The 16,072-nt window shown below is 38.3% G+C and overlaps 1 long non-coding RNA gene across 1 annotated transcript; it reads right to left on the bottom strand.

Annotated features, from left to right (window-relative positions):
- Positions 1–630: 630 nt before the first annotated feature.
- LOC109551561 (uncharacterized) lies at positions 631–15,331 on the bottom strand. The gene is made up of 2 exons (XR_002178367.3): positions 14,846–15,331; positions 631–9,966 (listed from the first exon to the last, which is right to left on the bottom strand). It is a non-coding gene; the product is annotated as an uncharacterized lncRNA (long non-coding RNA).
- Between the last annotated feature and the right edge of the window lie 741 nt (positions 15,332–16,072).

Here is a 16,072-nt window from a genome sequence, read left to right as displayed (position 1 = left end):
GGGTTACTCTGCTGCTTCCTCACCTGCCCCACCATAAATTAGTAACTTAAAGAAGAAAGGGGGCTTATAAACCTCTCACGTGTCGCTCTGAGTTGCGTGCTCTTAGCTGGAGGATTGCTCTTGTCTGTCAGAACACACAGGAAGACCCTGTATTGTAAAGTCTTTGTCTTGAAGTTTATTTTCTCTGTGTAGGTTCATCATCTTTTTTTTTTTTTTTTTAACGATGGTTTCATTTCATTCACATGTAGTTGCCATGAAAAGGTTAACTCATTCATAAAAATATGTTTGCTATTCTAACATCCTTTATTTACAAATAAATCCCCACCACAGAGCAGAAATGTTAGAAGTTATATCACAAGTGAAGCACATTAAGTATTTTTAAAACCTTTAAAATATGGCTTATGAACAATTTTACACAGCAGGTTACCTGTTACCATGTTACATATTAAACAGATCTATGGTACCATTTTGGACAATCAGATTTCCTTGATATTAAAGATGGAGTTGGCATTTTTGTCAAAAAGGTATTTTAAACCTGTTAGGGAGTTTCTATAGTGTGGAATTTCACTTCTTTGTAAAGTGGCATCTTAAGTATATCATTTTAAAATCAAACAAGAAATTAGATCCATCTCTGGGAAAACACCAATTTTTATTGTATGCATCACGTAAACTCCTTGCTATTAGTGACTATGCAGATGCTCTTAAATAAGGAAAAAAAAAACCCAGTGTGCATAATCAAACAATCAAAACATCATCTTTTTTTACGCTTATTGTTTACATGGTATTTTTCCCCATCTTCTTCCTTTGAATCTGCCTGTGTCTTCACATTCAAAATTCATTTCTTGAAAACAGCATTTGTTTGGGTCTTAATTTTTTAATCCAGTTTCACAATGTCTGCCTTTTCATTGGAGTTTTTAGTCTATTTACAAAAAATTATTGATATGCTTAGGTTTATGTCTACTGACTTTCTACTTTCTAAATATTTTCCATTTTTCCTTTCAGTTTTTCTATTCCTCTTTTTGTCCTTTATTGTCTTCTTTGGAGTTAATCAAATATTTGATTATATTGTGTTCCTTTACATTTCCTTTATTAGTGTTTGTGTTTTTCCTCTGGCTAACAGGATGCATCTTTAACTTTTGAGACTCTATTTAAAGTCAAGGTGTCAACATTTTCCCTCTTTATACTCCCGAGCTTGCATCTGACACGTCGTATGCCTACTTCCCTCTTCCCCATTCTCATTTCACACCTACCACATTTTACTTCCCACATTCTGCTTCACAAGTGTAGTAAACTTACAAAAGGGTAATTCCATTTACTTTCTCCCCTCACTCTTTATAAAATTATTGTTACAACTTTTATTTCTACATGTTATAATCTCACCTTTTTATTTGAACGGTTACTTGTCTTTCTTCTGTTGCTGAGCCCAGCCAATAAATTTTTTTTGACATTAACAAAGAAGTCCCATGTTCAATATTAGTTATCTGTTTTATACATATTAGTGTATATATGTCAATCCTAATCTCCCAATTCATCCCACCACCACCACACCACCCACCCCCGCTTCCCCCCAGGTGTCCACACATTTGTTCTCTACATCTGTGTCTCTATTTCTGCCTTACAAACTGGTTCATCTGTACCATTTTTCTAGATTCCACAGATATGCGTTAATATACGCTATTTGTTTTTCTCTTTCTGACTTACTTCACTCTGTATGACAGTCTCTAGGTCCATCCGTGTCTCTACAAATGACCAAATTTCATTCCTTTTTATGGCTGAGTAGTATTCCATTGTATATATGTACCACATCTTCTCTATCCATTCATCTGTCGATGGGCATTTAGGTTGCTTCCATGACCTGGCTATTGTAAATAGTGCTGCAATGAACATTGGGGTGCATGTGTCTTTTTGAATTATGGTCTTCTCCAGGTATATGCCCAGTAGTGGGATTGCTGGGTCATATGGTAATTCTATTTTTAGTTTTTTAAGGAACCTCCATACTGTTCTCCATAGTGGCTGTATCAATTTACATTTCCACCAACAGTACCAGAGGGTTCCCTTTTTTCCACACCCTCTCCAGCATTTGTTGTTTGTAGATTTTCTGATGATGCCCATTCTAACTGGTGTGAGGTAATACCTCATGTTGTTTTGATTTGCATTTCTCTAATAATTAGTGATGTTGCGCAGATTTTCATGTGCCTCTTGGGCATCTGTATGTCTTCTTTGTAGAAATGTCTATTTAGATCTTCTGCCCATTTTTGGATTGGGTTGTTTGTTTTTTTAATATTGAGCTGCATGAGTTTATATATTTTGGAGATTATTCCTTTGTCCATTGATTCGTTTGCAAATATTTTCTCCCATTCTGAGGGTTGTCTTGTTTATAGTTTCCTTTGCTATGCAAAAGCTTTTAAGTTTCATTAGATCCCACTTGTTTATTTTTGATTTTATTTCCATTACTCTAGGAGGTGGGTCAAAAGGACCTTGCTGTGCTTTATGTCAAAGAGTGTTCTGCCTATGTTTTCCTCTAAGAGTTTTACAGTGTCCTGTCTTACATTTAGGTCTTTAATCCATTTTGAGTTTATTTTTGTGTATGGTGTTAGGGAGTGTTCTAATTTCATTCTTTTACCTGTAGCTGTCCAGTTTTCCCAGCAGCACTTATTGAAGAGACTGTCTTTTCTCCATTGTATATCCTTGCCTCCTTTGTCATAGATTAGTTGACTATAGGTGTGTGGGTTTATTTCTGGGCTTTCTATCCTGTTCCATTGATCTATATTTCTGTTTTTGTGCCAGTACCATATTGTCTTGATTACTGTAAGTTTGTAGTATAGTCTAAAGTCAAGGAGTCTGATTCCTCCAGCTCCGTTTTTTTTCCTGAAGACTTCTTTGGCTATTCGGGGTCTTTTGTGTCTCCATACAAATTTTAAGATTTCTTTGTCCTCGTTCTGTAAAAAATGCCACTGGTAATTTGATAAGGATTGCATTGAATCTGTAAATTGCTTTGGGTATTATAGCCATTTTCACAATATTGATTCTTCCAATCCAAGGACATGGTATATCTCTACATCTCTTTGTGTCATCTTTGATCTCTTTCATCAGTGTCTTATCGTTTTCTGAGTATAGGTCTTTTACCTCCTTCGGTAGGTTTATTCCTAGGTATTTTATTCTTTTTGTTGCAATGGTGAATGGGATTGTTTCCTTAATTTCTCTTTCTGATCTTTCATTGTTAGCGTATAGGAATGCAAGAGATTTCCATGCATTAATTTTGTATCCTGCTACTTTACCAAATTCATTGATTAGCTCCAGTAGTCTTCTGGTGACATCTTTAGGATTCTCTATGTATAGGATCATGTCATGAGCAAACAGTGACAGTTTTACTTCTTCTTTTCCAATTTGTATTCCTTTTATTTTTTTTTCCTTCTTTGATTATCATGGCTAGGACTTCCGAAACTATGTTGAATGATAGTGGCAAGAGTGGACATCCTTATCTTGTTTCTTGTCTTAGAGGAAATGCTTTCAGTTTTTCACCATTGAGAATGTTGTTTGCTGTGGGTTTGTCATATATGGCCTTTATTATGTTGAGGTAGTTTCCCTCTCTGCCTACTTTCTGGAGAGTTTTTATCATAAATCAGTGTTGAATTTTGTCAGAAGCTTTCTCTGCATCTATTGAGATGATCGTATGGTTTTTATTCTTCAATTTGTTAATATGGTGTATCACGTTGATGGATTTGAGTATATTGAAGAATCCTTGCATCCCTGGGATAAATCCCACTTGATCATGGTTTATGATACTTTTAATGTGTTGTTGGATTCTGTATGCTAGTATTTCGTTGAGGATTTTTGCATCTATATTAATCAGTGATATTGGTCTGTAATTTTCTTTTTTTGTAGTATCTCTGTCTGCTTTTGGGATTAGGGTGATGGTGGCTTCATAGAATGAGTTTAGGACTATTCCTTCCTATGAAATTTTTTGGAAGAGTTTGAGAAGGATGGGTGTTAGCTCTTCTCTAAATGTTTGATAAAATTCACCTGTGAAGCCATCTGGCCCTGGACTTTTGTTTGTTGGAAGATTTTTAATCACAGATTCAATTTCATTACTTGTGATTGGTCTGTTCATATTTTCTGTTTCTTCCTGGTGCAGTCTTGGAAGGTTATACCTTTCTAAAAATTTGTCCATTTTTCCCAGGTTGTCCATTTTATTGGCATAGAGTTGCTTGTAGTAGTCTCTTATGATGCTTTGTATTTCTGCGGTGTCCATTGTAACTTCTCTTTTTTCATTTCTAATTTTATTGATTTGGTGCTCTCCCTCTTTTTCTTGATGAGTCTGGCTAAAGGGTTATCAATTTTGTTTATCTCTTCAAAGAACCACGTTTTAGTTTTATTGATCCTTGCTATTGTTTTCTTTGTTTCTATTTCAATTATTTCTGCTCTGATCTTTATGATTTCTTTCCTCCTACTTACTTTGGGTTTTGTTTGTTCTTCTTTCTCTAGTTCCTTTAGGTGTAAGGTTACATTGTTTATTTGAGATTTTTCTTGTTTCTTAAGGTAGGATTATATTGTTAATAACTTCCCTCTTAGAACGGTTTTTGCTGCATCCCATAGGTTTTGGATCATTGTATTTTCATTGTCATTTGGACTTGGGTGGCTATTTCCTTTCCCATGTTAGGGAAGTTTTTGACTATAATCTCTTCAAATATTTTCTCGGTCCTTTCTCTCTCTCTTTTCCTTCTGGGACCCCTATAATGTGAATGTTGTTGCATTTAATGTTGTCTCAGAGGTCTCTTAATCTGCCTTCATTTCTTTTCATTCTTTTTTCTTTCTGTTCCATGGCAGTTAATTCCACCATTCTGTCTTCCAGGTCACTTATCTGCTCTTCTGCCTCAGTTATTCTGCTCTTGATTCCTTCTAGTGTATTTTTCATTTCAGTTATTGTATTGTTCATCTCTATCTGTTTGTTCTTTAATTCTTCTAGGGGTTTGTGTTTTAATTCTTCTAGGTCTTTGTTAAACATTTCTTGCATCTTCTCTATTTTTGCCTCCATTCTATTTCCGAGGTTCTGGATCATCTTCACTGTCATTATTCTGAATTCTTTTTCTGGAAGGTTGCCTATCTTCACTTCTTTTAGTTGTTTTTCTGGGGTTTTATCTTGTTCCTTCATCTGGTACATAGTCCTCTGCCTTTTCATTTTGTCTATCTCTGTGAATGTGATTTTCGTTCCACAGGCTGCAGAATTGTAGTTCTTCTTGCTTCTGCTGTCTGCCCTCTGGTGGATGAGGCTATCTAAGAGGCTTGTGCAGACTTCCTGATGGGAGGGACCAGTGGTGGGTAGAACTGGGTGTTGCTCTGGTGGGCAGAGCTCAGTAAAACTTTAATCTGCTTGTCTGCTGATGGGTGGGGCTGAGTTTCCTCCCTGTTGGTTGTTTGGCCTGAGGCAACCCAGCACTGGAGCCTACCTGGCTCTTTGGTGGGGCTAATGGCAGAGTCTGGGAGGGCTCACCCAAGGAACACTTCCCAGAACTTCTGCTGCCAGTGTTCTTGTCCCCGTGGTGAGCCACAGCCAACCCCTGCCTCTGCAGGAGACCCTCCAGCACTAGCAGGTAGGTTTGGTTCAGTCTCCTATAGGGTCACTGCTTCCCCTGGGTCCTGATGCACACAGTACTTTGTGTGTGCCCTCCAAGAGTGGAGTCTCTGTTTCCCCCAGTTCTGTCAAAGTCCTGCAATCAAATCCCGCTGGCCTTCAAAATCTGATTCTCTAGGAATTCCTCTTCCTGTTGCTGGACTTCCAGGTTGGGAAGCCTGACTTGGGACTCATAACTTTCACTCCAGTGGGTGGACTTCTATGGTATGAGTGTTCTCCAATTTGTGAGTCACCCACCCGGTGGTTATGGGGTTTGATTTTTTTTGTGATTGTGCCCCTCCTACCATCTCATTGCAGCTTCTCCTCTGTCTTTGGATGTGGGGCATCTTTTTTGGTGAGTTCCAGTGTCTTCCTGTCAATGATTGTTCAGCAGTTAGTTGTGATTCTGGTGCTCTCACAAGAGGGAGTGAGCTCATGTCCTTCTACTCTGCCATCTTGAACCAATCTCCTAAATTTTTCATTTTAGTTATCATACTTTTCATTTCCAGAATTTCCACTTAGGGGTTTTGTTTTTTTCTTTTAGTTTTCATTTCTTTGCTGAGATTCTTTATTAGTCCACTCATTAGACCATATTTTTCTTTAATTTTTAACTTTTTTTTTAGTTCTTTAAACATTGTTACAATAGAGGCTTTCAAGTCTTTGTTTTCTGAATCTAATATCTAGACCATCTCAAGGTTAGCTTTGCTTGACTCTTGTTTTTCTTGATTCCATCTCTTTCTGTTTGTTTATTTTTTGATGTATTGTGTTTCAGATATTGTGTATTTTAAGTTGTAAGTTGCCTGTTAAGGGTTAAGAGTTAAGGGTTGCTATTACAAAGTCCCACAAACTGCGTGGTTTAAAAAAACAGAAACTCATCATATGACAATTCTGGATGCTCAAAGTCCAAGGTCAAGGTGTTGGCAGGGTTGATTCCTTCTGATGGCTATGCGGAAAAATCTGTTCCCCGATTCCCTCCTAGCTTCTTGTGGTCTGCTGGCAATCTTGGCTTTTAGAGGCATCACCCCAATCTCTGCCTTCATGTTCACATGGCATTCTCTTTGTGCATGTTTGTCTCCATGTCCAAATTTCCCCTTTTTCTACAGACACAGTCATACTGGATTAGGGTCACCCTATTGAGTCATCTTAACGTGACCAACTGCAAAGACTTTATTCCCAAATAAAGGTGAATTCATAGGAACTGGGAATTAAGCCTTCAATATCTTTCAGGGAGACACAATTCAAGCCATAACATTGTCCCCATCCCCAGTTTATCCCTCAACATCAGCCTGAGTGATTCCTTTAATAATGTCTTATATGTTACTCCTCTATTCAAAAATGTTCAGTGGTTTCCCAGTTCATTCAGAGAAGAAGCCCTACTCCTCAGTGGTCAACACACCCCTCCATGCTCAGCTCCTCCCTCCAGTTGTCCCTGTTCTGATCTTTTCTATTTCTCCTCTTGCTCACTTTGTTTCAGTTCTTTTGGTCTCTTTGCTTTTTCTTGAACATAAGGCAAGTGGACTCCCCTGAAAGCCGTGGCCCTAGATGTTCCCTCCTCTAATTGTGCTACTCTCCCCATTAGATACATGATTCATATCCTCACTTTATTCAGACATTTATTCAAATGTCTCCTTCTCTGAAAGGCTTTCCATGAATAAAATAAAAACTCTAAGTAAAATAGCAATGAAATAGCCCTTTATCCTCCCCAACCTCACCCACTGCCAATTGATCCCCTGCCCTGTTTCCTTTTTCTCCATAGCACTTATGATATATTTAGTTATTTGTTGTCTGCTTGCCAGCTTAAGCAGAGCAAGGGTTTTGTCTCTTTGGTTCCATTCTGTGTTTCCATAATCCTCTGGTGCGAAGTAGGATTTCAGTAAATAGGTTCTGAGTGAATGGTTGAATGAATGAACTAATGAATGAATGTGCTTTGAACAGAGCCTTTTACATAATGAGTCCTAAACAAGTATTATTTATAATTCTTATTCTTAATTAATCTTTCCCCAAATAGTTACTGCTGTGATCAATTTTCTATATGCTATTTTTCCTCTTTCTTTATTCTGCTCTGGAAATTTCAGGCTCAAAGGGAGAACCATATTCAAGAAAAGGGTAAGATCTAATGTTCAAATGTGACAATGAAATTGGGAAACTGAAATTAATGCTCTGGAAACCTAGACTCGCTGAAAGTCAACAAATTAGAATTTGGCTAAAAGATGAACACAAAATTCTCCCATCCTTTTATTTTTCAAATAAAAAATATCTATCTTCACATGTGTGGCCTTTTCTCACCCTTCTAAGTCTCCGTGCAGGGGAGGCGTCCCACATGATCCATCTGTTCTCGTCACTCCCAGCCTTGATTTATCCCTCCTCAAACCCCTTACAGTTTTTACTTCCTCCTTGGGCATTTAAAACTTACTAGTTTTAAATTATAGTTAATTTCATCTGTTCTCACTCTTCCTACTAAATTGTAAGTTTCATAGAGGCCAAGAAAATATATTTTATCCTGTCTATCTCGCAGCATCTAGTTTGAATGAGTGACTCAAAAAGGTTTTGAATAATGAAAAAGAACCTAGTTTTAAAGCAAAAATGATACATACTGATTTTTTTATAGTCTTGAAAAATAACCAGGAAACAATCCCTGCTCCTATAAGAGGGAGGTATTAAATTAAATACAATCTTTTTTTGCCATTAAACCATTAACAACCCTATCAACTCTTTGCCTGAAGACGGACTTGGACTTAGTTCATCTTTCCTTGTCTCTTCAGTACTCTTATAAAAGGTAGGGATGTAATTTTTATTTCCTTTATTTCACATTTATCATCTATAAAGTCAAAATAATACTTTCTTACTTGTAAGGCTGTTTAATGAGGCAGTTAATTATTGTATAATGCATTGTAACTCCTGGAGTAAAGGTTTTATATGTGTGCAAAGGGGTATTATTCCAGGAGAGTTATGACACGGGCAATCTTTGGCTTGTGGGTGGAGTAGGTGGAGTGATGCGATAAGATAGCAGCTGAACAAACTTCAGTAAATTAAGAAATAGGGAGTTCAAACTTGCATTGTGGAAAGTTGGTAGAGAGTTCACCTCCCTGATGCTTCTGAAGGAATGGCCTTATGTTGTTAGAAAACTGACATAGAAGAGCAGTTGTCTCACACATCAATTTTGCAGTTGGCAAAAATGAATCAATTTCAGTAGCTTCAAAGATACATGTGACAAAACCAAACCAAACCCAGATTGCCTTCAATATTGAATCCATTTATTTTTTTAAATTTGTATTTATTTATCTATTTTTAATTTTTTTTTAACTTTTAATTTTATATTGGAGTATAGTCGATTAACAACGTTGTGTTAGTTTCAGGTGTACAGCAAAGTGATTCAGTTATACATATACATCTATTCCTTGATATTGAATCCATTTAAATCACATAATTCATTTATTTATTCTTTCAACAAATATCCATTTAGTGCCTCTTATGAGTCAGACCCTATTCCCTGTCCTTATGAAGCTTACATTTGTGTGCGGAAAGACAGACACAAACAAGGAAATATACAGTGTGTAGGGTTGGAAGTAACACTTATAGTGTTACCATGAAAATAAGGCACAGGGTATGGCTAAGGGTGGAGATACTATTCCACATTAGAGGGTCAAGAAAGACCCCATAGTTAAGGTGACACTTGAGTAGCACCTTAAAGGAAGGGAGTGAGCCCAATAGGTGGCGGTGGCTGGGAAGATTCACGCAAGTTCCACTGCGAAAGCCCGCGTAGGGCCATGCTCGATGTTTGTAAGTTCACTTTTGCTGTTACCAATTCTCCTTCTTAGATTTTCAGCCAATTTATACAACTTAACTTAGTTTTTGGAATAAATTTGTTTAGCGTGTAAAGACATTACAATTCACATAGTATTGTTCATTTTAGGTAACACAAAAATATTTGGGCAACAGAGTTTTGGGGTAATTTATCCTGAAAGTAAGGTCAAACACAAACACACATACATACACATAAAGACAACCATCCCCCCTCCCCAATTTTCTGCTTGTCTTACACTTTGTTATTTCTCTATCATTAGAGAAAATTAAAGCAAAGGATGAGCTAAGAACCAAGTATTAGTCACCAGCATGGTGGTGACTTTTAGGTGAAAAATCCTCTGACAGAAAGGAAACGTCTTCTGCTTCACTGCCTTTCACATCAAAGCAGAAGTAGAGGTGTGGCTGAATAATTTTTTTGTAAAAAGTTCAAGTGATCTTTATATTGGTAGACATTTGAAGTTCCTTTTACTAGTGATTTAGTGGCTTACTGGCTTTAATGGATTTGAGTAGACTTTAGCCAGAGCTATGCACCACATTGCAAGCCCACTTACCTGTAAAAGAAAAAAAAATGTCAGATTTCATTCCTTCTGATAATTGGACTAAAACTTGTTGTCTGAACTAAGTCAGTCCAATTATTTTTCTTCAGTTCTGTCGGACCAGGAACTAAAATATTAGAGCAAATAGATAGATAACCTCCAAATTCATGGAGTTTTTTTGTTTTTGTTTTTTTTTCTTTTTTTTCTTTCTGGAATTCAGGAGAAGAAAGAGGCTCTTTTAAAAATCTGAGTATATTGTGAAATTCTCTGGTCTTGATTTCTACGTGTTACACAATCTGACTTTAAAATTAAAATTTTGTGTGTGTGTGTATAGAGTGGAGTGTATAAGTGGAAAATACTGCTGGCCACGTCATTATGACTATTTTACATTTAAACAATGAATTCACCACCTGTAGGACTTATCTCAAGGGGCAGTGGGTGGCTAGAGCAGAGAAGTCTTCCTTTCTTCCTTTTTCCTTTCTGTCATCTCAGATGTGTGGTGGAATGTTTCACCCTCGTGGTCCACTCTTCATGTGGGTAGCCCGTGCTTCCCAGGCAGGGTGACAAGACAGGGAGTGGCAGAGGCAGGGTACTCTCTGCTTCCACTTACTCTGAAACATATCCGTAGCTTGTTCATATGTAGCTGCATTGCTAATAGTATTAACGTGTGCATACATGTCCACAAGCGAAAACCTCGGGGATACAGCTAAAGACCTGTGACTTTCTACTTACATAAAGTAACCTACATCTTTTTCTTGCATTTATTTCTATTGCCAGGAGCTTTGAAAAGTGTCATAATCAGAAGTCAAGTTCTTTGCGGTTTCCTATTATGTTTCTTAAGAATTGTGCAGTGGTGATATGAAAAATACACATTTCTGGTAACAGATACAAGCTGTTGAGGTTCCCAAAATTAGAGATATTCAAGATAAGAAAACACTCTATAATGTGTATACAAACACATGTGGCTATATATCAGCGTCCCCCAGATGGCATTATTTCTGTCTGAATTAAGCACAGGTAATTTTGTTTGGAAGTATGGCTTTTTGGCAACGTAACATTTTATTACCTTTCTTCAAACTGGTTCAAATTTCCTTAAGTGCTTGTCCTATACTCCTAATGGCTACGTTAAAGAAAAAAACATCAAGGCATAATCGTTTTACTTGACTAATTTATCTGTTGGTAATCTTCTATTAATTTTTTGCCCTTTTATTTCAAGGCAACACACAAAGTAAAGAATTGTGCAGAATTGCTGACATGCATAGGCTGCCATGAAAATAAAAATATCTAGAGGAAAATTGAAAACACTATCAAATATGTACATGCTTCCAAAACTTCTGATGTTATCCAAGGTTTTCATATCTAAGTCAAGGTCATAAGTTAGATTCTTATGTGAGCCAGCTATTCTTTGACCAAAAAGTAGAAACTATGGATAGGTCAGGGAAGAGGCTCCACTTTTACTATTTGGGAAACCAACTCCTGCTGTGTCTTTTCCTTCCTGGGGAGAGGAGTTACCATTTTTTACTAGACACAAATCTTTGAAATTTTGACTTTTTTAAAATTTACACTGGAATATGTGATATTGTAGAACTACAGACACAATCTTAGTCATACCTTTGCATTCATTAATTCTAAAGGAAGGCATTGTTTTCTAAGACAAAACACAGCATTTATGGGTAAGGTGCCCATTTTACCGAGACCCAGTTTTTTTTAACGACGTGTTCTCTCCTAAAGAGCTGGTGAATAAAATCACGATCATCAACGTACAACTTATTTGGAGTTCTGAGCTTCAAATACACAGGAGACCAATTGGGTCACCCAGTATGACCTAATTTCCTGACCCTGGTTCCCCCTTGCAGGCTTTCCACACTTGGAAATAAAGTGCAAATTCGAGTGAGGAAAGAAAAGAAATCCACCCAAGAGCTGTTAAAAAATGTATGTATGCAGTAAATCTATGTACCACTGTGTAATTATAATAACATAAACAAATCCACTATAAGGATATTCACATTAGACCTAATTTTATGCTGAACTATTATAATGCAGTTAAGAGCCGCATAGTCCTGATTTAATTAAGCTCTGTTGTGAAGCATGCAGCATTTGAACCTGTTCCGGCCTGTTTGACTACCATTGAATTAGCGCCCTTAACTTGTTTTTCTGCTGAATGATGAATCTCATTTAAGAATTCCTGTTTGCGGGTCTGGCATTCGGTGGGTTCTTCTGTGCTGTTGTGCCTCCAGACCCAGGTCAGCTAAGCTCCTCAGATTTGCCCCATATGTAGTCTCTCGACTCACTTGTCTCAAAAGATTTGTTAACTTACCCTGGGCTCTCATGGAAATGAAGGGACAGATTTGATTGGTTTAATGAAAGAGATTTCAGATGACAGGAGACTTCACTTGTGGAGCTAACTTCAGATTCTGTAGGGCACATTAAGCGTCTCCTGGCCTATCATTTTGCAGAAATACTTAGTGAACTCCAATTTTCCATGGATATTACCTAGGCTGCCAAGTAGTTTAACCGTTACTCATTAGGAAATGGAAGGCAAAGGCATGTTTAGAAAATGCACTTTCTAGAAAAATCACATCCTGCTTCCTTCTTTTTATCTCTCTCCTACTTTAGGCAAGAATGTCTAGGTCATCTAGTATTTGCCTGAACAAAACTTTCCCTTCCTCTATGCAGATTGCCTGAAATAAAATTAAACGGGAAATCTTACAGGTGAACATTTAGCTTGGTGATCAAATATCAGGCCAGTTTGCTGAGGAGCTTGTTACTCAACAACTCGTTTTAAAGAAACAGAGTTAAAAGTCAGGAGAACAGAGTTGCAGAGAATTATGTCCACCCACTTAGATTATTTAGAAATGAGCCAAAGGACTTAAGTAAAATCAAATAGTGATTTCTTCATCACGTCTCACCTCTGCATCCATCCTCTGATCTACCTCTCTTCAGGCTTAGTTCCTGTTATAAAACATCCATGTTCTGCTTCTTCTTTTCTTTCTTTTTTTTTTTTTACCTTGCCCTACTTTCTTAACCCTAGGGAGGATTTTAAGAAGGTTTCAAAGCTAAGCATCCCCAATTGCTTCAGGCTGTCTTTGGTTGTAAGTCAGGATACAAAGCAATTACCCGGAGGGTGGGATGTGTTCGTGGCCAATGGGAGAACCTTCCCTAGATCAGCAGGTAACTGAAAATATTCTCTTACGGGTGAACATCTGGTGCAGATTCTTAACCATTTCTAGTGAGGTTTTATGGGTCACTCTTCCTTTTCCTTTTCCAAAAGGTGTGTACTCATAAAGCACAAATAATAGGGTTTAACTTGGTCCACATGCCTTGTGGACAGGTGTTTGATTATCTTATCTTAAGGACTGCTAGCTAGAAATTCTGGAAATGACCACAATTGCCTTAGTATTAGAACTTTATGGTCCAAAAAAAAGGGGGAGAAAAACATCAGTATTTTTTCTAGTTAATCTCCAATTCAAAGAAGATTGAGAACATTCCATGGGATATTAATAGAACTAAATGGCTGCAGTAATTTAGATGCGGCCTCTATTTTGGTTTTCTATGACAAATGACACTGTACCCCTTTTGAGTCAAGAAGGATGCTTGCAAGGTTCCTGCACAGACCAAGGACAGAAAACTCTTCCCGTAGATTCTTTCACATGAGCACTTCACAGAGGGAAAATTCAGCCTCTAGAGTCATGTTTAGACACAGTCCCATTCTGCAGCCACACACTAACACACAAAGATAGTAGTGTACTATGTGATCAAACACATTACTATGTGGTGTAATCAAAAGTACATTGGCTTTTGGGACTTGCTTGGCGGTCCAGTGGTTAAGACTTCGCCTTCCAATGCAGGGGGTGTGGGTTCGATCCCTGGTTGGGGAGCTAAGATCCCACATGCCTTGGGGCCAAAAAACCAAAACATAAAACAGAAACAATATTGTAACAAATTCAATAAAGGCTTTAAAAATGGTCCACATCAAAAAAATCTTAAAAAAAAAAAAGTACATTGGCTTTAGAGTCAGACCAATTTGGGTTCAAATATCAGAGCTGCCTGATTACTTTTGGGGTCTCAAGGTGCTACTATGATATATATGCCTCTTTGCCCCACCTGAGTGATTTGAGAAAAATTAAGTAAACATAGGAACCAGACTAAAGGAAATAAAAATATCAGCCTCGTGACTAGTAAAGCTGTTTGGACGATGTGTCATTGGATTAGCAGCCAAGTGGGCTTAACTCATCACCCCATAAGGAAGGAGCTGGAAGGCAAAGTCGTTCTCGGAAGAGGCCTGCTCTTGTTAAAACTTGACTATGGACCGGCAGAGGATGTGGGTGCTTCCTAGGGATGGCCTGGATACAAAAAAATGAGAGGGAAGGGGCAAAGGAGCTACTCTGATTTCTTGTTCCTAAATCACCAGGGAGGAGAGTAAGAAAAGCTTGTGGGGAAATCGGAGGTAGAGGAGCAGGATTATTTATTAGTAAATGATATAATCATGTAACTGCATCTTTGGGCAAGTTATTTAACATTTCCGAGCCTCAGTTTCCTTGTCTATAAAATGGGAATAGTAATACCAACCTGACAGAGTTGCAACATAAACAAACAAACAAAAAGCGTGCGTGCGTGTGCGTGTGTGTGTGTGTGTGTGTATGTGTGAACTGCCTACCTTCAGACCTGCCACTCAATAATGCTGACTTACTTTCTAGTCTACCCACCCCTTTTCTTCCTAGACCCTGGTCAGTCAAGGATGCCTCTGGGTAGAAGGCAATTCACTCCTCTCTTTCCTCAGATTAGAGATGGTTGAAAAGGAGAGGAAGAAGGACATGCATATCAAAGAAAATAAGAATTATTTCTAAAAGTCTACTCTGCACAGTTTACTGCCCACATTTTCAAGGTCACTTACCTTCTAAAAGGAATCATCTTCCAAAGCAAGAGTTACTCCTTTTCAGGCCAATGTAGACATCTTCATAGTCCATTAGCTTGCAGGTGTCCAGGGGTGCAAGATGGGTTTGTTTTATACTGAATTTCCAAGACAGAGAGGCTCCCATCCACCAAGGCTCCCAGCTGACTTTCACCCCACCAAACACTTCGTAGAATAAGCGGAAACCCCATGGCTCTCCAGGACATGGCATGCTTATTCTCATCTCATTTCTTTTGCTCTGCTTTGCCTGAAGTTTATCCTTTTACATCCAAAGGCTGGGAGACATCAGAGACATGTGTAATACCTGGGCTGGAGCTGCGTGTGCAGCCAGGAGCCTTCAGTTCTGATCCTGGCTCCAAGCACAGACTTCTTGAGGGGCCCGAAGGAGCAGCCTGCCATCATCCACCTCCTGATTTTACCTGAGGATGTTGTGGTGTTGCTAAACAACCTCACCAGGCGATCATGCAGATTAAAAATTAATTATATAAATGGATTCATGTCCCCATCGTTGCTCCCACAGTTTTGACATAGCTTAATAAATTCTTTCTTTAGATGTAGTCAGTGCTGTCTTCAAACCTGTCCTGCCTGCTTGCTATGGTCTCATTGCAGTGGCATCCCTGTCCAGTGGGCTCTTGCACCTGTTGTCACCTTGAGGTGTCTCTATCACTCAAAGCTCACAGCTAGCAACCAAACTCTGATGATTCTATCTCAGAAAAAGAAATCATTGACTCTGTCTCCAGTCCAACTGTCACTGCCCAAATGCAGGGTCTCATCACCTACTTTTGGTGAGATGGTCTCCAATCTGTCATCCTCTGGTCTACCTGACATTCTGCCTTTAGCTCTACTACTCTAAAATACAAGTCAAATCAAGCCTGTCTTCTGCCCAGAAACCTCCAATAGCTTCTCCCCTTTATGGATTACATTACAAATACCTTAGTAGAGTATCCTGCATCTTCACAGTACAAATGATGTTTCTAGGCTGGACTGTGGATTGGCCCTTGAGCCCGCCATGCACTTTTGCATCTCAGTGCTGGACACACCCATGGCCCTTTTCATACCTGTTGAAATCCCGCTAAGGTTTTGAGACCCAAATCAAGCCTCCTTGTCTCCTCGGTTAAGTTGCTTCTGTGCACTCATCACAATCAAACTTGCTTTAAGTTAAATGTATGCCAATCTCTTATTGTGAATTCCTGGTAGGTGGTTAGTTCC

Source organism: Tursiops truncatus, chromosome 10 (genome assembly GCF_011762595.2).
Source record: "Tursiops truncatus isolate mTurTru1 chromosome 10, mTurTru1.mat.Y, whole genome shotgun sequence".
NCBI classification, from domain to species: Eukaryota; Metazoa; Chordata; class Mammalia; order Artiodactyla; family Delphinidae; genus Tursiops; species Tursiops truncatus.
The sequence above is the reverse complement of the archived record's forward strand: the minus strand, read 5'-3'. Positions and strand labels throughout refer to the sequence as shown.